This window comes from Arvicanthis niloticus, chromosome 3 (assembly GCF_011762505.2).
Source record: "Arvicanthis niloticus isolate mArvNil1 chromosome 3, mArvNil1.pat.X, whole genome shotgun sequence".
In the NCBI taxonomy this organism is placed as follows: Eukaryota; Metazoa; Chordata; class Mammalia; order Rodentia; family Muridae; genus Arvicanthis; species Arvicanthis niloticus.
This window is the reverse complement of record NC_047660.1, coordinates 121,615,413-121,638,798: the sequence shown is the minus strand read 5'-3', so window position 1 is coordinate 121,638,798 and position 23,386 is coordinate 121,615,413. Positions and strand designations below refer to the sequence as shown.

The window sequence follows — 23,386 nt, the reverse complement described above, 5'->3', positions numbered from 1 at the left end:
AAGGAAGCACTGATATCCCATGAATGCTGAACAGGAGCTGTCTGGTGAGAGCGGTTTAGACTCTTGTCACCAGGACTGGATTGCATTCCACACTTGGTCCCATCTCCACTACATAAATCGTGTCCTTTGGTGAGGTCAGTGCTGGGGCTCTGGGTGTAAATCTGAATCTCAAGACTGACCACTTATGCAGTTATTAGAAGATAGGGCCCAGACACGAGAAGATTTATGATGTAGCAGGAGATTTTCAAGAGAGAAGGCATGCGTGTTCTCTCTCTTTCTAAGCCTGTAATAATCCATCTATCTGCAAACTTTTGAACCTGTCCTATTGCCCTCCTAGAGCTTAAATAGTCTGCCATTTTCAAATGCAGTATGAAGGTAGCCTTGCTCATGGAAAGGGCAAATTTCAAGATGACAGGATCAAAGATGGCGGAAGGACCAAATGTTGGGAATGGTTATTTACAATTATCCCAGGGATAAAGAGCCCCCTGGGGTTAGCATATCAAAGGCTCTGCTTGTGACATTAAAAAAAAAAAAATTCTAGCCAACTAGCGGCAGGAGGTGTTGGATCTACTGGCAAACCATCTTTTTTTATGTAGATTATTAAAGCATCACAGATTTAAAGCATAGATCAGAACAACATATCTAAAAATGTCTGGAAGGTAAACATATTTGAGTTTAAACAATATGCATTAAAAACACCAATAACCATCTTCCTGTATTAATCACATCACATGATTTTGTTTTTCTGTGGTATGCAGATGTCTCTTTCTAAGCAAAGTAACACATTTCTATTTCAGGGTTATTAACCGTGGAACAGCTGTACACTGACAGAATTTTTAGAAATTGTAATGAAAGTAAGCTGCGGATAGAAAAGGGGAGGAGAAAAAAACTGCCTTCTTTTGAGCTATGCTGGTTGGTGGTGTTGCCACATTAAACATATTTCTGTGGAGTCACGCTACATCTGTATATTGTAACTAATTGGAACAAAGCCTTCAGGTTTTTAAGAAGGAGTCACCACGTTAAGAAAACAGAATGCTGGGCCGGAGAGGTGGCTCAGCCTTAAAGGCTAGGCTCCCAACCAAAAATACAAGAAAACAAAATGCTTTCTCCAAAGGCTCAAGACAACCTTTCATTCATGTGCTATCACTCTCTATTAAATGTGTAAATGATGTTGTGTAGGTGAGCAGCTACTGATGCTGCTCACAGTACACTGTGAGGGGTTAGAACCATCAGCGATCACCAACCTTTGCTGGATAGCTCTTGCTGCCAAATGTTCAAGCAGTTAACTCTGCCAGTGAGCTCCTTATATCTCACCCCTTATTGCCAATAAGGGGGTTTTGCTCTTCAAAAGAGGATTTAAAAAGGACACACTCATACACATATATACCAATATATACATTTATATCCATGGACCCACATGCATGGGATACCAGGATACCTCAGAGAAATTACAAGTTGGGTTTCAGGTAACAAAAAGTAAAATGAATATTATAATAAAGTGAGTCAGGTGAACGCTGGGACTTCCAGGTGCCTATAAAATGTCTGTAGCACACGTTGTCTGTTAAATGTGTGGTAACATTATGTCTGAAGAATGTAGGCAACCTCATGAAAAACATTAATGATCACTGAAGCCTTTAGGCAGTTCTAATCAATCCTCTTGCCAGTGGAGAGTCTTCTTTGGATGTGGATGTCAATATAACTGCCGGTTGGTCAGTGGCAGCTGCTGCAAGTTAGGGTGGCCATGAAAATTTCTTCAAATAAGGTAACAGTGAGGTTTACCGCACTGACTGACTTTTCCTTTCACGGGGGATCTCTCTGTAGTTCGCACATTGATTGACAGCATTTTACCCTCTATAGAAGTTCTTTTAAACCTGGAGTCAATCCTCTCAAGTCCTGCTGCTAAGTGCACGCAGTAGTCTAAATTGTCTGTTGCCATGTCAACAGTGTTTACGGCATCATCGATAGGAGTAGATTACCTCTAAAAAAAAAAAAAAAAAAAACAAAACAAAAACAAAGTAACAAAACAAACCAAAACCCCAAACTCCACTCTTTGTTGTTCGCCCTTAAGAAACAAAATCCTGATTTTGTCATCTTTTAGTTTTACCCTGAGATAGCAGTGCCCAGCCTCATCTCCAAGCTCCACATCTAGATTCTAGTCCTTTCCGATTTCTGCCACAGCTGAAGTTCTCTCTTCCAGCACTCTGCAATGCGATTAAAGTCATCTGCAAGGGTCGGAGTCAACTTCCCCCAGACTCCTGTTAGCTTTGATATCTTGTCCTCTTTTTTAAAATCACAACTCTTCTTACTTGTGGCTAAAATAATAAATTCTTCTGGGGAGTATATTTCAATTTATTCTTACCAGATCCGCCAGAGAAATCGTTATAGAAGTTACAGATTTATGAAGTGAACTTTTCAGAGAAGTCTCAGTGGTTGACTTTGCTCTTGGCTTCTAATTTTTGTACTTGTGTCTTTGTGTGGAAGTTAGTGTGTGTAGAAACTAGAAAGGGGCCTGAGAAGGGGAAATAGAGGGTTAAAGGGAGAAGGGTGGGGCAGATTGTAGAGTACATGTGATATGAAAATGGAAGTGAGGGATTGGATAAGTAGGGGTGGGAACATCGAGAAAGGGGTGGAGAGCAGTGGGGTAGGTTAACCAAGACTAAACATGTATTAAAATGCTGTAAAAATGATGCTTGTAAGCTAATATAAAACAAAATATAAAGAAAATTCAGTAAACCACACTGCAAACAGAGGTACTATTATCCAGACTTGTTCCATTTACATGGGCATAGCAAACTTACCACGATTCTTAAAGGCCCTCGGAGTTAAAGCTATCAGCTGCATTGGCCCTCAGAAGAGAGGTAGCCCAGGCTTCAAAGTCGGGAGTTGATGTCTCTCTAGCCGTGAAAGTCTTAGATGGCATCTTCTTCTAATAGAAGGCTCTTTCAAATCTATTGAAAATCTTTTGTTTACTGTGTGGCCACTGTTAATCCCAAACATGTAAGGAGAAAGACCACTGACCCAAAACATCATGGCTAAATTAATTAAAGCAAGCTTTTAAATTCATGTATATGGACTGCCTTCACCTAAGGTGGGTTCAAGTGGTCAGCATTGGACGTGAGGAAGATGTGGTTTTTATAGCTCAGGGATGAAGGTTTCCAAATGGGGGGTTGGGTGGGCAAAATAAGCTGGGTTATAAGAGCAGAACATAAGCAAAACAAGGTAACCATAGCAACCTCCTGAAACAAAGACATGACTGCAAGGTGGGCATAAGGTAGCCATAACAAGGTAGTCATAGCAACCTTTTGAAATGTAGGTACAAGATACAAGATGCTTATAACTTTTTGAAACAAAGATACAGCTGCCATTTTTTGGAACAGGCAGTACAGAACTGTTTGTAGTTAAGCTTACAGGTGGGGCAAAACCCAATCCTTAAGAAACTGATTTAGTCATAAACAGGAGTGAATCTAGTTTATCTTTACCATGCAATGGCTTTCAAGTCTAGGACAGAGGCAGGCTGATTCATCAGCCACGTTCCTCAATCCTCTCAGCTGGATCTTCTGGGACACTGGCTACTTCACCTTACCCCTCATGTTATGAAGACAAGGCCGTTACTTAAATTTACGAACCAACCTTCGTCAGCTCCTCTTCTGTGGCTTCGTTTTTGTGTTGTTTTTTGGAACTGAGGAAACTGAGGGCCTTGGCTGAAAAGAGTGTAGCCGATCTGACCTGGTCAAGTCACCGAGCCTTTCCTGTATCAACTACAAATTTGTTTAACTTCCTTACCCTTTGTTTGCTCACTGCCTTAGCATTTTAATTTTCTTCCAGAACTTACCTTTTAAAAAAAAAACTGTAGACAACTGTTTGGAACAAGAGGCTTATTTCAGCCTCCTCTGGCTTTTGACTTGCCTCTTTACTAAGCTGAATCCTTTCTAGGGTTTTGATTTAAAGAGGTATTTGAATTCTCCTTTCACTTGAACACTTAGAGGCCATTAGAGGGTAATTAAGTGGCCTACTTCCAATATCACTGTGTCTCAGAGGGGCCTGAAGAAAGGAGAAGAAACAGAGAAGGGCCAGTCAAGATATAGACAATGTTTTCCCAAACACATTCTCTCTCCTTTATGGCTGTTGTCTGTGATGCCACCAAACAACGCATTGGTGAAATACGGAAATAATGATCAGACATCACCATTAAGATATGGTAACAATGAAAGGCACTGGACGTCCCAAAAGGAAACACAGGATGTGAAGATACACACGAAGTTATGAAAGTAGTGCTGATAACATAGGACAGATGGTTGGCGCAAGCCTTCAGTGTGTGGAAACTCTGCAGTATCTCTGACAAAGTGAAACAGAATGAAATGGGATATGCCTGGGAGCATACCAGCTCCACTGTGCTGCCATGACTCCAGCTTTGTTGATGTATACTTGTCAAATGACATATACTTTAAGGTGCACAATGTAAAGATTTGATACACATTTATATGGTAAAGTGATTGCCATAATTTAGTGAGCACCTCAATTAACTCATGTAGTTGTTATTTTCTGGTGTTGAGGGAGAATATTTCATGTCTGTTTTCTTAAATTTCAAGTATAGAATATACTATTAATTGTAAAGGCTAAAAAGCGGGGTGCAGCTTCGTGTTTGCCTTACGTGTATGAGGCCCTGGTTTCTATCCCTAGCACAAAAAAAAAAAAAAAAAAAAAAAGGGTAAGAAAAAAAAAAGGAAAAAAAAAGTAAAGGAAAAAAGAAAGAAAAGAAAAGAAATAATGTTAAAGTTAAAATATGTTACTAAGTGTAGTCGCCATGGTGGGGGGGTTGGAACTTAATCTTTATTTATAACAGAAATTTAGCACCGTTGACCAGCTTCTTCCTACTTCTCCTATTTCTAGCTCCTGAAAAGCAACATTTGTTTATTTATGTCTTCTTTGACCTACGGGTGTTCAAAGACATGTTATTTAGTTTCCTTGACTTTAACAAGTTTTCTAGATTTCTTTGTACTATTTGACTTCTAGGTTTGTTACACTGTGGTTGGAAGTGGGACTTGCCATGATTTCAGTCTTCTTGAATTTATTCAGACCTGTTTTGTGCTCTAACACCTGATATATTCTGGAGAAAGTTCCAGGTACTTTTGGAATGAGTAGGTTTTCTTCTCTGTAAGGTAGAGGATTCCATGCATGTCTGACAGATCCATGTGGCTTGTACAGTTCAACTTTGCTATTTCCTTATTATCTGTCTAAATTATCTTCTTAATAGTGGGCACTAAAAGCCAGGTGGTGGTGCCACACACAGCACTTGGGAGGCAGAAGCAGAAAGACCTCTGAGTTCGAGACCAGCCTGGTCTACAAAGTGAGTTCCAGGACAGCCAGAGTGGCACAGAGAAACCCTGTGTCAAAAAATGAAGAAGGGGGGAGGAGTGTGCATTGAAATCTCCTCAGATTACTCTATAGTTTGCATTTTTCCTGTTAGTTCTGTTAATATTTGCTGTAAGTTTTTAGGTATGCAATGCTGGGTGTATGAATATTTATAAGCATCTTGATTAATTGACCCTTTTATAGTTATATAATGGCATTCTTTATCACTTATGCATTATTAAAACTATTTACTTAATTTTACTTGGTACAAAAACAAGGGGTGAGGATATGGATCAGTTGGTAGAATGCTTGTCTCACATGCATAAAGCACTGGATTCAATCCTTAGCAATCTATAACTAGTATGGCAGTTGTAACCCCAGGACTCAGGACATATATACATGGGGACCAAAAGTTCAAAGTCAACCTTGACTACACAGGGAATTTGAGGCCACCTCAGAATATATGAAACCCTACCTCAAAAGATAAAACCAAGTAAATAAACCTACAAAACAATGCACACAAAAGAACAACTAAGGTTCACAATCTAGGTTTTTGAGATTGTTAATTATATTTTGACATTTTGTGTCTACTAACATATCATTGCTGTTATAGTTGTTTAAAGTTCATTTTTTTAAACATGTAGGCCAAGGTTGAAAGTGACTTGTGTAGCATCCTATGGGAGAATTCTTAGTTCCACTATGTATCCATTTTTTGAAGTGAATTTTGCGCTGGGAGATGGCTCAGTGGTTAAGAGCACTTGTTGTTCTTGCAGAAGACCTGTGTTTGATTCCCAACACCCATATAACTCTAGTTCCAGGAGATGTGATGCTCTCTTTGATCTTTGAGGGTATGAATACATGTGGTGCATATATATATATATATATATATATATATATATATATATATATATATTACATACACAAAATAAATAAATCTAAAATAATATAATTTATTGTTATATGTTAATAGCATGTTTTAATTTGGTTGTATATTATGTTAGTCTGTTGTCCATTAATAGGTTGTATGTTAATATCATGTTTTCATTTTAGCTTGAAGAATTTCCTTTAGTATTTCTTGTGTGGCATGTCTCTTATCAAAGAGTTATAGCTTTTCATTGTTGGGCAAAGTCTTGCCTCATTTCTGGGGATAGCTTTGCTGGATATTCTGTTTTGGTTGGAGTATTTTTCTTTCAATATTTGAAATGTCATCTCCTTCTCTCTTGAGCTGCAATGTGTCTGCTAGGAAATTCACTGATAGTTTTACCAGGTCCTCATGTCTTTGAAACTTTTCTCTTGTTTCTTTCAAAGTCATTTGTCTTTGACTATTGATAATTTAATTATACTGTGTCTTGGTATAGACCTTTGTGGCTCAATCTGCTTGAAAACTTTTGGGCCTAATGAATATAGATGGTCATTTGAAGTTTTCAGCCATTATTGCTTTAAACAGAATATCTGTCATTTTTTTTTCTTTCTTTCCCCCTTCTGGGAATGTCTAAATGATGATGTCCCATGAGTTCTGTAAGATTTCTTTGTACTTTGTATTTCTTTCCTTTTTCTTTTCTGACTGGATAATTGCAAATGACCTTTGTAAATTCCACTATTCCCCTGATGAAGTCAGTTGTTCAAGCTTTCTATACGATTTTCAGTTGTATCTTTAATGTTAGAATTTTTATTGATGTTTTGTGGTTTCTAGTTGTCTTTTCTTGTAGCTGCATTTTCTTGTAAATAGGAACCATTTTAAGAAGACATCTTTGTCTGCCAGCTCATATTTGTCTATTTCTTTGGAATCTGAGCTTTATGGGTATTCTTTGGTGATGTCATCTTTCTGTGATTCTTTGTCATCTTTCTATTCTGATATTAGCATGTGGACATTTGAAGAGGCAGACACGTCTTTCTGCTTTTACAGATACTTTGGTTGGGAAGTAGTTCCTCCTCAAGATAGAAGGGGTTGTAAATTGGCCATCTGGTGTGTTTATAGACAGGTAAAATATCTTTCTAGGGTTTCTGGTTAGACAAAACTGCTATTCATGCAATAAAATTGGGGTACAGCCAGGTGAGCCTGTCATCTGGGTGCTAGGTTGTTGTAAATAGAGTGGTTTAGATGAAATCTCAAACTATACTTCCTGGACAGGTAGCAACAATATCTGGAGTTCTTATTAAGCTCAGGTTTCTGACAGTTGGTTAGTACCACTGGGCATGCCAGTGGTTAATACTGGTGCACGGACTTGCTCAGGATTACAGGATCCACATATAGGCAGGCATCATGTGACACTATTTCCAGGAACAATGAACAAATGGCTACTTACCCCAGATAGAAAACTGACAAAAATAATACTAGCAAAGTCCAATTAGTGAACCAATTATTTTTATTGGGGCTGCTTACAGGAATATGGGTGAGGAGTTACAGGAAGAGAAATGACTCAAGGACAGCTGCATCACCAAAAGCCCACCCTAACATGACTGACAGTTTGTAAAAGCTCAAAACCTGGAGTGTACCGTACAACCTGCAGGCAACTCAACAGGTTGGAGATTTGTCCTTCCAGGCAATCCAGTCGGGCAAAGCTTCCTTTAGGCTTTTCAGCTACTCCCTATTTCTCCCAAGCTGCTTGTCTTGTCTGAGAATCTTCTCTTTTGATCTCTGCTGTTTATAGGCACATCTGCTAATCTGAGCCTCTGCTAGGTAGCACAACCTGTCTAAGAGTCCTACAGTCCTTACTGCTTATATAGCCTTGGGGAGGGAGAGGCTTAGTGAATCTGATCAGTTTCAGTGGCTTCCTGAAGCTGCTGAATTGTTTCCTTCCTATTGAACCAGCCTCCTTTTAGGATGGAATGTTTTACCTTCCCTTAGAAAATCCAATTATTTCACACCCCCTTTAGCTTCTTATGTCTTAATGAACCTCCCTCCAAGACAGAAGATTTAATTCTCTATCTCCAATGAAATTATTACATATCAGCAGGATTTTTGCCTTGGTCTGGGCCTTCAGCTGTGAACTCTGTGGCCAAATTAGACTCCTAATCATAGAGCCAACCTGGGCAGAACTGCAAGGCATATTCCTTATATGGGGTTTGGCATGTGCTGCAGACTTGTCTTACTTGTCAAATAAGGCTGCCAACCTGAAGGTAGTGCCACCATGAGACCCACACACTGGTCACTGGGAGTCTAATGTTCCTTGGTCTGTTGCCAGATGATCTCAGATAGCAATTCTCCCAATGTTTCCTATAAGGAAAAATGGAAGACTGACAGAGAGTGTCGACTGAGAATGTCAGAGAAGTTTGATGCCTGCCTTGGACTCTCTTTCCACACTAGCCAAACTACAGGACCAAGGAACCTATCCCATAGTGTCATGCTTTCCCCAGGAGGGAGAAACACGGTCAGAGGGAGGCTATTTATTTTAGATCTTGTGATGGTGATTTTGGTTGTCAACTTGACAAACCTGAGAAGAGAGAACAACCTAAGAATTGCCTCCATCAAATTGGTCTGTGGGGCCTTTTCTTGCTTGTTAATTGATGGAAGAGGGGCAAGAACATGGTGGATAGTATTACCCCTAGGCAAGTAGGTCTAGGCTTTCTGAGACAAGTGGCTGGAGTGAGCCTAGGGTAAGCCAGTAAACAGCATTCTTCCGTGGTTCTGCTTCAAGTTCCTACCTCAAGTTCCTACCTTGACTTCCTTTAATTATGAACTGTAACCCATAAGATAAAAACAAACCCTTTCCTCTCAAGTTACTTTTGGTCATGGTATTTATCACAACAAAAAGCAGGCACTTCTATTGTACTTCCCAACTCTGTTTTGTTGTCAAAAAATGTGGGTGTTTCAACCTCACCCCAGGTTCTGGGATATTCATAATGGCATTTTTGTCTGTTAATAGTTGCCAGTTGGCATTTCTATGAGACAGACTAGAGCTAGGGACCCCCCACGCTCACCCCAGTCTGACATCTTGTTTCCATTGTTTCTTAATCAAAGGCATATGAGGACTTTAAAGTTCACATAAAAAAATTAGCAAATATCTATCCATTTCTCTTTGAAAAATCACTATTTTGATGGACAAACAATTTCTTATTATTCTAAAATTTCAGGGAAGGTAATAAGTTAAACATTCTGATATTGTGAATGGAATAAACCAGACAAAATGCTAAGGAATGAATAAACACCAGTAGCTATAAGGCTAAACTGGGCAGATAATTTCAACTCTTTCACTTGGATTACTTGCCACCATTTTGTTCCTAGCTTGAAAGCCTTCTCAAAGCCTCATCTCATGTCACAGAATAATCTGTTCTTGTCTGGTTGCTTTTTGAAAGCTGAACCATGTGGAGAGAAACTTTATTTTCATTTATTTTATTTCATGCACGTGAGCTTTATCTTAAAGCAAACCTTTTGATTTAATCTCTCTTTACCTTGGGATGCAATTTGAATATTCATAAATGCAGGATAAGGCACATATAAGGGAATTGTGTGACAGAATAAATCTTTGGTGAGTTCCCTAGATCTTGTGAAGTTTTGGTCAGCAAAATCAACCCACACAGCACACATGAACCAAAGAAGCTGTGAACAGCCTTCCTTTGTGGCATAGATAGAAGAAAAACACATCTGTAGTCTCCATGTGCGTTTTCTGCCTCTTTCAAGGTTCTCCAACTAAAAAGCTAAATATATAAATAATACTCAGAGAAGTCATGTTTAATTTCTTTACTTGGGAGATGTTGGTCTGGAGGACAAGGTCAGCAGGAAATAACATGGAACTTCCATTTCAAACTGGGTCCTCCAAGGAAATCAAGATGGGAAGATCCATTTTAATGGACTCTAGTCTTCCAAAAGTATTCTCAGACATGGCTTCTTTATTTAAATGGAAAGATCTGGTTTCTATCCACTCCCACCCTCCCACTCCCCAATTCTAAAAAGCATCTAACAGAGCAAAGCAAAAGAGGGCTCCAATTATCCCCAGCCCACTTGGGGAGCCTTCAGAAGGGCCAAATACAATTTGTTTTACAGGACAGCACCTCTAAAACATGGCCTCTAGGAGAACCTTGGTCATGTGCCCTCGATTCTTTCTGACTATCAAAGATAGTCACTCTTCTTTTCTTCCTGCAGAGTCAACACATAATATTAACCAGCCTGTCTGCAGTATCTAATTAACAAGCTGACTGCAGAAGATCACTTACAACATAAAATATTAAATCATCCTAAAAACTAATATTCTCCACACCTCATAAATTAAAATAAGCTAGAGACTGAAATGAAATAAAACCCTGATGAATATCATTCTGGGCCTCTGCCCCCCAAAGAAGCATTTAACTATTTCAAAGAAAAATGTATACATGTGCATGTGCACGTGCACACGCACACGTACACGTACACACACACACACACACACACACACACACACACACACACACAGAGCAATTTAGAAATGCCTTCTACTTTAGTTTATGCTCCAGCACAGCAACTCTGACTTGAGCCCTCAAACTGTGCTCCTCTGATCTTATGCTTCACAGATCATTTTACGTTCGGATATGGTGCTCATCAGTTATGTGTCCTCTCATTATAATTGCACTGCCATCTTGGAGCTAAGTTCTGTTCCCATTGGCTCAGTAGCATCATCATTTATCTGCTTTGTATATTTAGGGCATTATCGAACAGAAACAGTGATCTGTTTGAAGAATGCCAGGGCCGTTTGATATTAACACAGAGAATGATTAATCAAAGAGAGCCTGGTCCTAGAGCATCAAGAGAGAATTGAGGTCATTAGCAGGGCAAAACCGAGAAGCAAGCTTTGACTAAGAAAATGAGATGGGCCAATACTTTGAGCATTTTCAAAATAAATAAATACGAAGCACATGGTTTCCTTGCAGAGCTTTAACTTTAAGGGACAATAGCATCAAGAGATCTGAAGAGATATTATACTATTTCCAAAGCTAAAAATAATTTCCTTTACAATAAATTATGACACCATTTGCATTTAGGTAATCACTGAGTTTGCCAGTGTCTCACAATAATTATTTCTCAATACTAGAATTTTTAGATTATTTCACATTTTAAACAACAACAACAAAATATCCACAGATGCAGAACCAGGCATTGGATATGAGACAGAGCTTGGCTAATTAAAATGGGTGCCCTAGTGAGACTCCTCTGGCACTCCAAGGTACAGCCTCCTTTGCCAAAGAGACAGAGGTTTGATTTAATTAGTCAGACATCATTGCAAATTAGTTCACTTTTCTATGTTGTTTTGGCAAACCATACCGAGGAAGCATTTGTCCATCGTATATTTGGGAAAGTGTGACTGAACAGCCTAAGAGCAATAAGAAAAGAAAATCAATTCTCTTGTTTAGGTTTTTTCTCATAGTTCATCTTAGCTCCTTCTGTTACTATGACATATTATTGCAAACCAAGGGACTTGGAACAACAGAAGTATATTACATAATAGTTGTATAGATAAGAAGTACTATGTAGATCTCCCTGGGCTAACACCAAAGCTTTGCTGGGATGCATTGGTTTCTGGAAGCTTTAAGGAAGAAATCATCTCCTTGGTTCTTGTTGTTTGTTCTTCTGCTTCTAGAAGATTCTCACACTCCAAGGTTCATGAGCCTCTTACTTTAGTTTCAGAGCTAGCAAGATATGACCAAGACCTTTGCATCTTGTCATTTATCAGGTTGTCTCTTCCTGTTTCACCTTCCATCTTTGTGGACCCTTGTGATTCATTGGTCCTGCCCAATAGTTTGGAATAGTCTTTACTATTTAAATTAATAGTTTATTAATTTATCATTAATAGTTTATTATTATTAATAGTTTATTAATAATTAATAGTTTGCCCAATAGTCTTTACTCTTGATGTCTGACTAACAGTCTTGACTCACCTTTGTCATGTTACAAAGATTTGGATACAGCTCTCCCTCCAGTCCTCAAGGGGAACTCATTATTTTCACAGTTCACAGAACTTTAAGTATATTTCATTTAAAGAACAACTGCAAGAAGCAATGTGAGGGACTGAGGAAGTGAGATGAGCAAGTGAAGAAGCAAGTAAAGGATGTGCTCATGGTCTGATTATTGTCATGGACAAATAGGGCTCAATCTACAGAGGGTCATTGAGAGCTCATGGAACACCATACAGGGTGGGCAATCAGTGCTTACTACTTCAGGGCTGCTCCAGGAGTATTAACTCCTTCATCATGCACACCTTTGAAAACTGAGCTTCAGGTAGGTTTAATTTCTTGGTTTTCTCTGTATTTCATCCCAAATGACAATATACAAATATTAAAATTCATTAGACACTCATATTATTTGAGTCACATGACTGCCCTTCAACCAATCGGTGGGGGTAAAACTCCAAGATGATCTAGGCCCAAGCATGTTTTATTAAAGACATGATTGATAGTTCCACTTTAGTCACATGGGATAGGGAAAGAACTGTCCAGTTCAAAAGAGGTACCTGGTATTTAAAAAGACTGATGATTTCTGGATGAATGAAAATAACCTACAAGGACTCAGAGTGGCCATGTTAAAACCCCAAAAAGCCTTTGGAGATCAAAGTCGCAATGAAATCTTACCCCAGAATCCAGGAGTCCCAGCTCATGCCTGTGAGTCTCCAGAGATAAAGGTCTTGGTTTCCAAGGAGAAAAACAAAACAGCAGACATAGACTTGATCTCGGTACTAGGGCTGGAGTCACTGGAGTTAGAGGGTCAGGCTGTAGGTGGTTTGCTTTCAGACAACTCCAGAGATGGTTGCACTGAGGGCAAAGCTTGTGGAAGGGCAAATAAAACAATAAAAACATAAAGAGGCATGGAAAAAAGAGGAGAAACAAGCAAGGAAAGAAATATTAGAGCAGGAGGAGATAAAAGGGAAACGTGTGCACAAGTACACACATACCCAGGTGTAGAACTGAAGGTAAGTTGAGATAGGAGTAGGAATTAGTGGGCTAATTCGTGGTGGGGTAATTGGACCACTTAGGAATAAGTGTGTTGTTTGATAAGTGAGTACTTAGTTGTTAAGTATTGTATTAAGTATAATCCACTCTTTATCTAAACATCTATCTATCTATCTATCTATCTATCCACATCAATCTATCATCTATGTATGTATCTATCCATCATCTATCTATCTGCCAATCATCTGTATATCTAACATCTATCTGTCTAACATCTATGTATCTATAATCTATTTATCTATTACCTACCTGTCATCTATCTTCTATCATCTATTTACTATCTACCTGTCTGTTTGCCTATCATCTATCTTCTATCTATTATCTATCTACCAATCATCTAACTATCTGCCATCTATCTATCTATCTATCTATCTATCTATCTATTATTTATTTATCTATATACCTACCTACCTACCTATTTACCTATCTTTTATCTCTATGCCATTTGTCATCTACCAATCTATTTCTAACTTCTAATACAGACTTTCTAGAATTAGAGTTGAATTCTAAATGGCAATTGCTTCTCAAAGAAAATCAGCTCTAACTCCAAAGTGATTTGAGAAATGTCTTTTAATCAGAAAAATCCTCTGAGGAAGTTTCGAAGAGGGAGTTTTAGCACAATATACTGAATAGGTTCCTAAAGGTTTTATTTATCCCTCTCCTTAAAGTCCCATGTTTGGTCTCTACCACCATGAACCCACTCCACCTCTTCTCCCTAACTCCCAGTATCTACTGGTCCACTGCTGCAGTCTTTCTTGTCACCTCCCACTCACCACACAATCTTTCATCCTCATGTAACTTCCTGTGCTTAGTCCCCTGGGTGGAGCCAGGAGCTAAGGAGAAGCATACAGCATCCAGTGGGAGGCAGAGGGAAGAGGCTTTTTCTTACACTTTACTATTCCCACCCTGTCTCTCTTGCAGCATCCTCTTCAATCCCAAGAACAGGTTAAGGGAGGAGGCAGGATCACCATTACGTCATAGACTGGGCAACTGAGGTTGAGCTCAGAGCCTGACTTAAGGCTCTGCTCTAAAAACTACACCATGGTATATGTTAATGGCTTTTAGACTTTGGCATGAGTTAGAAGTCATTGGGGGATATTTGTTAAGCAGAGAATTCCAATTGGAGGCTCCAATTTAATTGTTTTCCTGGGCCTCTGGAACCTGCATGTTTAACAAGTGCTCAGTCTAATGCTGGTCGGGCCCACAGCAAACTTTGAGAAGCACTGCTAATAAATCCTGCACCAGGAGGATCATGTCGGACTGACGGCAGCTCAGATGGTGTGAGCATACATGGCTTTACATTTTTAAGATTCAATAAGATAGTTTTTTAACCTATGTATGGACCTGGGTGTTTGAATTCTCTACAGTTCTTGTGATCTCTACAAGTTCTGCATTCAGAGCACTAATAAACATAAAATTTTCATTACTTAAAGTCTTCACAAAAGGAGGAAAGAATTGAGTTTATTTTTTTCTGTAATTCAGAAATGATATGAAGATATATTGCTTTGGTGTTTTAGGTTTAGAAACTACTCTGAGAAGCCATTTGTGGTCTCTGACAATGGTTTTATTTGAGAAGAGGGCTACTTTACTAGTAAAAAAAATTGGAGTAAAAACAGAAAACAACAAACTCCATTTAAGTTATAACCCTCAGAGGTTAAGAACACTGATGTATTCTCTTTCTCAGCTGATACACATGTTTGGAAACTTCTCTTCTTTTGATAGTCATGAGGGGTCACCTACCCTCAAAATCATAGAGCAGGGTATCCACTGAGTTCTCAGAATTGATCCAGAACACCTGGCCGTGGGAAGGTCCTTGGCAACACCAGAGGTGGAGATTGCTCAAGTGACTCAGATAGTTAAAGAGCAATCCCAGGGCTGAAGAAATGGCTTAGATGGTACAGAGCAGTTCCCAGCACCCACATGGCAGCTCACAACTGTAGTTCTAGCCCCAGGGGAGGGGATCCAACACCCTCATACAGACACACATTGAGGCAAAACACCAGTGCACATACAAAAAATCATAAAAAAAAGAACACTCCCTGGTCTAAGAATTATCTTTTTTAGTTCTTTCCTGAGCATTCAGTGGGATACAAAGAAGATCTTGTTCCCTCACACTGGTGAGCAGACCAGATGAGCAGTTAGGTCCTGCATGGGTTTCTCCAATCTTTACACACTGAGTACCCAGAGTGTGTGCTCTGTGTGGAAACTATGGAGCCATATGAGAATAAACACTAGTTGCACCACTGGCCAGTTAGGGGTGGGTAAATCTGGAAAATCATGATGTTACCATGATGAAGATGAAGTGATAAACTGTAGATTCTCTGGGGAAAACTGACGTAGGTCAGTGTTGAGAATGACATTTTGGCCAATGGTGGACCGCATATGTGGAGAGTCTCCCATACAATGAAAGTTGAAACTGAAGAAATTCCCATGTCCTATTGATGTCAGATCATGTGACAAAGGAGATACTGGTGGAAACAAAGCTACCGCTCACCACAGCGCCAGCCATAAAATGCAGCAATGCAGTGTGATGCACTAACCACTCTGTTAGCTTCTGCATCTACTATATGATGCTGTTGCTTGCTATTTTAGACCCTTGTTTTTAGGGTTCCTGCAAAATAGCACGTCATAGTCATATTATGCTGTGAGCAGCCACATGCTCACATCTCATGGTTACTGCATCTCAAATTAAAAAAAAATGTTTCACTGTGTATATTAACTGCATATGGTACTGTGTTACATAAGGACATTTCCATACAAGTATATATTGCTTGTTATGCAAATTCCCCTCTCCTCCTCCCCTTCTTCTTGCCTCCTCCTACTCCTGTCAGTCTCTTTTGTTCTTTGAGACAGTTTCATTTTTTGCTTTCAATGCAGATACATGTGTACATGATTTAATGTATCTACATTAAAATCTACAAGCCACAAGTGAGAGAAAACATGGTCCTTGTCTTTCTGGGACCATCTTAATTTGCTTACTATTGTTATCTCTTGTTGCAAATGAGTTTAACTCCATTCTTGTTTGTGGCTGGAAAAAAAAAATCCACTGTGTCTGTGGACCACATTTTCTTTCCCACTTCTCTGCTGCTGGCCCCCATGGTTGGTTCTGTGACTTCCCTAGTACACCCAGTGCTATCGAAGAAGTACGCAGAGATATGCTAGTATCTCTGTGATATGCTGATGCAGAGACTTTGGGTAAACGGAAGTGGTGTGGCTGAGTCATGTGTTTGATTTGGCTTTAGTTTTTTGAGGACCCCCTATTCTGATTTCCATAGTGACTGGATGAGTTTACATTCCTGCTAGCTGAGAATCCAAGTTTCCTTTAGTCCACAAAAGGACTGGGGTGAGGGTTAGCTTACTGCAGCTCTCCTTCAAATCAATATGTCAAGTTGGATGACTGACTTACACCTCCTAGGATTGTGTAAATACACTAAATGCTGTTTACACAATGACAAAATTGCCTAGCAACCAGTTTCTTAGACTATAGCCCTGTTCTTAAATAACGCATGACTGTAACTGTGAGTCTCTAGAAAAGTGCTCCATGAATGTTGACTATAATAATATTAACATATACATTAAATTAAAATGTACTCTCTCCTTTAAACATCCCATGAAGCTCAATTGTCATTGAACACATGTGACGTTTCTTTTATGGCTGAATCCTGGTGCCTCTTGGTGCGTTACTCGGACAAGGCACTGCTCTGGGGAACATAACAGCACCAGACAGCAGACACAGGGATTTGTTGTTTAAGCAGGAGAATCTATAGAAAATGAAAATTAGTTACTTAAATGAAATTGAGTGTTAATTTAATATTTGAAATTAATCAATTAAAAATCATGGGTTTTAACACGATATCTTCTTCATTTGATAAAGAAACAGAAACTCAAAGACTATAGTGCTCCCACCAAACACTCAAGGACTATCTTACAAGTCAGAAAATGGCTGAAGAATGTGCCTGTCTGCCCCATCCAGACCCTGTTCACTACCCTGGGCTTTTCTACATGGGTTCTGGGGATTGGATCAAGTCTTCAACCCTCCAAGCAAGCACCTGCTGACAGATCCAGCTTCCCACCTAGCCCTTGTCAGTTTTAAACACCTTCTGCATCTCCATCACCAACATACCTGATCCCATTCTCCACACTTTATGTAAATATTTTCTAACATAGTGGGAGTTTAGCTGGTGAGGATTTATTGACATGTTTATGTAGTGTAGTGGTTAAAAGAAACCTTTGATGAATGTGGTGGTTTGTTTATTTGTTCAACAGCCTACACCCTCCCCTCAAAAAAATAACAAAAGTAAAACAAACCCAAAAATCAGAGCCTGGGGAAGAGCAAGGCCTTGAAGTACACAGTAGGTGTTTTATAGTTCTATCTCAGGAAAGATCACTAAAAAATTATAAGTTAATGGTTTTTTTTTTTACAGTCATTAGCTAAGGGGGGGCATATTATGCATATTCAAATCATTCAGTAGAGGTGTGTGTGTGTGTGTGTGTGTGTCTGTGTGTGTGAGATGGCTCACAGCAAAAACTGATGGGGAAAAGTTTACTGAAGAAAAATTTATATGTGTTTATCTCATGCTCTCAGTATGAAATAAAATATTCTTATAGTTCAATTTCTTAAGAAGGTTTACAATGTTGAGTAACCAACCTTCTTAAAGGAGTTGAATATTTTCCTCTGATTGTCCCTCATCGCCTTTGCTACAGCTCAGAGATCAGAAGTAAGGCAGGAAAAAGGAGGTGGGAAGAAAAAGCAAGAAAAAACGAGAAACCGTGGGAGGCAGGGATACTAGACCCAAAGACTTGGATGGAACCCCTGGGACTTAGTCATAAGAGGCCATTTGTCTTGTTTAACTATTTGTGGATAAAACAAAGACCAACATTTGGAAGCCTCGTGTCTTGGAGGCTAAGAGCACACACTGATCTTCCAGGGGACCTGAGCTTACCCTCCAGGATCCACATTAGGCAAGAGGCAGCTCACTGCTGCCTGTAACCTGTAAGAGAACCTGATGCCTCTGTCCTCCAGGCACAGACAAATAATTAAAAATAATAAATATCAATGTTGAAAAGGATCTAATAATAAAAAGAGAGAGAGAGAGAGCAGTAAGAATAGTAGGGTAGCAGTTCTCCTTGGGAAAGTCAATACATGTTATCTGGATCCACTGGGTGTTATATTCATTAGCTGGATCCACCAGGAGGTGATCCACCTGGGGGTGGGGGTGGGGGATGGGGGTGGGGCGACGGATTGTTAGTTCAGGCTTCCAGGGCGGGGCTGGTGAGCAAGTGGAATTTCCACTAAGGTGCTACCCAGAGTTTGACGTGCCCACGCTTGGTGCTACATACCAGGTGCATACAAACCAACATTAATTAGATAAAATAAATAATTAGAGCTTTCTGCAGGGCGTTCCACTTGAATACTAGATTCTTTTTACATTGTTGCTTCATGCTGCTTCTGACCTCTTTTTGTTACAGTCAGGACTGTTTTGAGAGAGGGCTGAGTAGCTCTGGCTGTCCTGGAACATTCAGAGATCAATATACATTTGCTCCCCCAGCCCCCTTGACCCCTACCCCTGACCCCCGTGCACCACCACGCCAGGCCAGGAGGAGGCCATACTTTTTGTTTTTCATGTTCTTGTATATTTCTGGTCACAGTAATTGTTCTTTCTATAAAGAAATTTCTTCAGACATATAAACAGGCAATCATATTGTAAGTTTTATCTGATTATTTTTCCCCCATGGGAGAGTTCCCGGAAGCATCTCATTGATGGATAATTGTCATCCTTGCTCCAAGCCATCTACCCATTGTTATGTGAATATCTATAGCCATGTGACCTCCTACGTGGATTTTGTGGCTTTTAGAAAACTGTCACTAATTTCAAAAGATCTCACAGAACTCTGTGAACAAAATAAGGTGAAAGAACATGAGTTTCAGAGTCTTGAATTTTGTATTTATCACAAACCCACTGGCTCTCCAGTTCAGAAGCCCTCCCCTTAAGAGCATCTTTGGCTCACACAGGTTAGTACAGATCCCTCAACCCTCTAGTCTCCCAATCACAGATACTCAGAAAATAGAAAGTATATGCTGGAGGATCTTCAGAGTTTGCAAGTTTTGGAAAGCTATAAAATAAAAAAATTCTAGACCAGAGTTCATCTCATCTCATTCTGATTAAGGTACCCACACTGTGAATTAAAAAGAGAGAGAGAGAGAGAGAGAGAGAGAGAGAGAGAGAGAGAGAGAGAGAGAGAGAGAGAGAGAGAGAAGTTAAAACAGCGGGATTGGGTTCAATTTACTTAAATTACTCGGTTCGAAACTCCAGTTGAAGTCAATGCCCCTTTTCCTCAAAGCAATTTTTTCGTTTTTAAAGAATAAGACCCAATGATGCCCCTCTTATTTTCCCTTGAAGCCCCGAGGGGTCTCCTTGCTGCTTGGGGTTCCTGAAAGAATGAGTGGACATCTCCAGATCCTGCGAGAGAGGGGGCGGGGCCGCGCCCCCGGAGAATTACCCTCGTCTTCCTCCAGGTGTCACTACAGGCCTGCGCATTTCTTAGGCCTCCCCTCACCCTCCTTGTCCATTGATAAAGTAGAGGGTGATTTGTGATCCGCCTCGCAGTGATTGCAGAGGGAAACAGCCATCTTGGCTTGTCTCAGTAGTAGATTTGTTTTTCTAATTTCTTTATACTTGAAGGTTTACCAGATGCTTTATTGCCAGAGCGAGGCTTACTTGCGGTCTCTTTTCTTTTTCCTCCCCCCCCCCACCCGCCCTGCACCCCTCCTTTTTGTTCCTAGAGACAATCAGTGTCTCTGGTCCCAGCTGCCACTGCTGATTTTTCATTACAGTTTAATTTAAAACTGGGATTGGAATGGAAATGTCTTTTTGCCATTTGGGGTTTGCAAGGCCTGTGGTTTTATTGCCAAAGGCACAAATGTTAGTTACTACTGTTTTTCCAGAGTTTGCTGGGGAGGGGTGGAGGTAGAGATGTGGGGGGTGAGAAAGACAGCTGGACGCTGCAGAAGTGTGGGAGGAGGAATTAGAGGGGGAATCCCTCTCTGAAGGCAATGCTATTCTGAGACTTGTTTTGTCTGATTTTTTTTTTTTTTTCATGAATCTCCGTCTCGAGGAGATGCTGGTGATGTTTCTCCCTAAATGTCCTTCCACGTAGGTTAAATATTTGTCAGCCCAGCTAGTGAGGTAACTAAATGGAGGGTGATCACCAGGTGGGATCTGCACTGCTGTGGGGAAGATGGGTTCCTGTTTAAGGGATAGTACATCTGTGGACCCACTTGACTGCAGCTGTCAATGGGAACACCCAAGGAGGGACTGGGCTGTTCACAACCTCAGAGGGAACAGACTGTTTATAATTTCCAACACATATCGTCTTTCACTAGCTTCTGCCTTCTCGCTCCTTTTCAATTCTCGAATTGCAGTCTTAGAGTTTACTTATAAGCTTCCGCCAGCCACGGAACCCAGTCCAGCCACAGGCTGTTCCCTACAATTCCTCAGAAGGTTCTTAGTGATGGGCTGAGGGCTGGAGAGACGCTTCAGCATCCATCCTTAATCCCCGGCACTGTGGAGGCAGAGACAGAAGGACCCTGGTACTGACTGGCCAACCAGCCTAGTCTAATTGACAAACTCCAGGCTAACGAGAGCCTGTCTCACAAAACAAGATAGAAGGTTGCTGAGGAATGATACCCTAGGTTGACCTTTGGCCTCAAGGCAGGTGCACGCTAACATGCACATACACACACACACACACAAACATACATGGTTACCAGTTTAATGGACTGATTTAAGTATATTCAAATCCTCCTAAGAGTAACTATGTTTTTATCACTTGAGTGTCAAATTGAGAGAGAAGGACATTTTTACTTGAAAGTAATCCTACAGGAAGGGCAGACAGGAAGAAATAGAAGCCTTTGCCAGCCCAAATTTAAATACTTGGTATTGACATTGAGAACAGTTGTTTCCTAGTTGTAAGGGATCTGCAGAAGCCAGAGTGTCTTATCTGTCATGCTAAAAAACAATTACTGTCTCCCATCCCAGCAAGGGCCCTGCTCTTCCTGGATACACCAGTTTGGGATGTCAAACTGAATGTTCCATTATCTCCACGGATCCCGCTGACTCCTCACAGGTTGAACACTTCAACTTCCCTCCAACTGGCCTCAGGCAGCTGTGAGACTAGTGAGCCTGCCTGGGGAAGACACATCTCACTGTTGTGGAGGGGCAGCTCAAAGGCTCTGGAAACTTCACGGGGCCCTTCCAGTTTCTGTTGTCAGCCCGCGTGTTTTGTGTGCTCTTGGTTAATTGGGACATTTTGTCCAAAAGCAGCCATGTGCCAAGCAGGGGCCTCTTATAAATTGTCTCTATTGGCTCTGGTGTTTTCCATTCTCCTGCTAGAAGGAGAGGAAGTGGTTGGAACAACCTTCCAGAGATCACACAGACATATTTCCAAGATCCCTTTGGTCATCTCCAGAACCCAGAAGAACATTCTAGTGGTTTCCTCACAGAAGCCATCCCACATCCCACAAACAAAAGGAAAGAGAGATATTCCCCCCCACCACCCATCTTTATAGGTCAGAGTTCACAACACACACGAGGGAGAAAAAAACAATAACAAAGAGAAACAGGCATTTAACCTCCCAGCCCCCCAACTCTAGCTGCCCTGCCTCTGCTCCAACAGCCACCCATGGAACAAACAATAACAAGTCTCCCACATGTCCTCAGCCATGTGTGTTGCTCAGGAGAGCATGTGTGTTGCTAAACTGTTCAGTGTGATTCTGAAAGATGAGTGAGGAAACTCACTCACTTCCCAGAGAAGGAGGGAATGGGTATTTGAAGAAAAGAGTTATTTTGGAATGCACACTATTTTTTCCTGGGTGAAGAAAACTGCCCAGTTCCTACCTTTTGCAGTACAGTCAAACCTCTTCTTTGGGATAAATTGAATTCCAAGCAATAGATTCCAAAGGCTGATGGTCTATGCTGCAAGGAAGGAAGTCGCATCTTTAAATACTTTCCCTGGGGGATCACATGTTGTGGTGAACTCCTGATAATGCAAGCATTGCAGTCAGCATTTTCCCAGTGCAAACTTGGAGAACTGTGGGCTGAGTATCAGCTGTCCTGTGTGACAGGGAAATGGGTGTTTGATCTTCCTCTGGGCTACAAGACCCTCTTCAGAAATCTCTTGGAAGTTCTCATAAACTTGCATTAGCGACCACATATGGGATCCATTAACTACTCATTTCTGCTTGTTCATAGCAAATTTTTGTCTGGTGACTGGCTCTGAACTTTGGGGTGTTTTTGTTTGGCTTTACACCACAGAGAATCCTGTTGACTGGTTTGAGGTTTGAGAAAACATTTAGCAATAAGCGAGCTGTGGTTGGGTGAGACAAGCAACAGTGATTGAAAGTTGGTGGACCGTTTGCTCCTCTAGGAAGCAGAGGGACAATTTTTTTTCTTCAGAATTCAGGGGATTCCAGAAACTGCTAGCACTTTCTTGGAAGATTTTTTTTTTCTTTCTGGAAGAAATTAATAGATAAGAGCATTCTGGCTATCTCCACCTGTTTCAGAGTAGAAATTTGGGAAGGTTGGTTTGCCTGAATCATTAGTTTCATTTAGGACAAAACAGTGATATTCTCTTTGGAAAGATCGCTAATAACCCTAAGTTAAGAGGTGTCAAATAGCTACATTGTAGCAATATTTGGAACTAAAGTTACTCGTGTATGACAGAAGCAAAAACAAAGCAGATTTGAAGGCTATTAGCTCAGAGGAAGACAGGCTGAGAGATTTAGATGAAAATTAGCATTTCTTTTTGTTCTTTAAAGTAATTAATAAACTAACACTACGGTTGGGCGCTCTCACACACAGCCAGCATGGTGGGGTGGGGGGGGGACTTCAAACATTGCTTTTGAAGTGGCCCCCGGCAGGGAGGACCCCACAGTTTAGTCTACTTTATAGTGGTAATACACTCTCTGGAAAAAACAGATGCCACAAAATTGCACAGATTGTGTCTCTAAGCATCTGAAACCCTAAAACTTCAGGGGGCCAAAGAAGGTCTCAGCCTTTTGATTGAGAAAGAGAAAGGGAGAGGGAGAGCGAGAGGGAGGGAGACCTAAAGTATTAAA

The 23,386-nt window shown here is 40.5% G+C and overlaps 1 long non-coding RNA gene across 2 annotated transcripts; it reads right to left on the bottom strand.

The window, feature by feature from the left end:
* Positions 1-22,230, bottom strand: LOC143441819 (uncharacterized). Of its 2 annotated transcripts, XR_013109515.1 has the most exons (4): positions 22,167-22,230; positions 12,892-13,071; positions 2,799-2,948; positions 1-1,978 (listed from the first exon to the last, which is right to left on the bottom strand). It is a non-coding gene; the product is annotated as an uncharacterized LOC143441819 (long non-coding RNA). The 2 variants fall into 2 exon arrangements; XR_013109514.1 differs by lacking the exon at positions 12,892-13,071.
* Between the last annotated feature and the right edge of the window lie 1,156 nt (positions 22,231-23,386).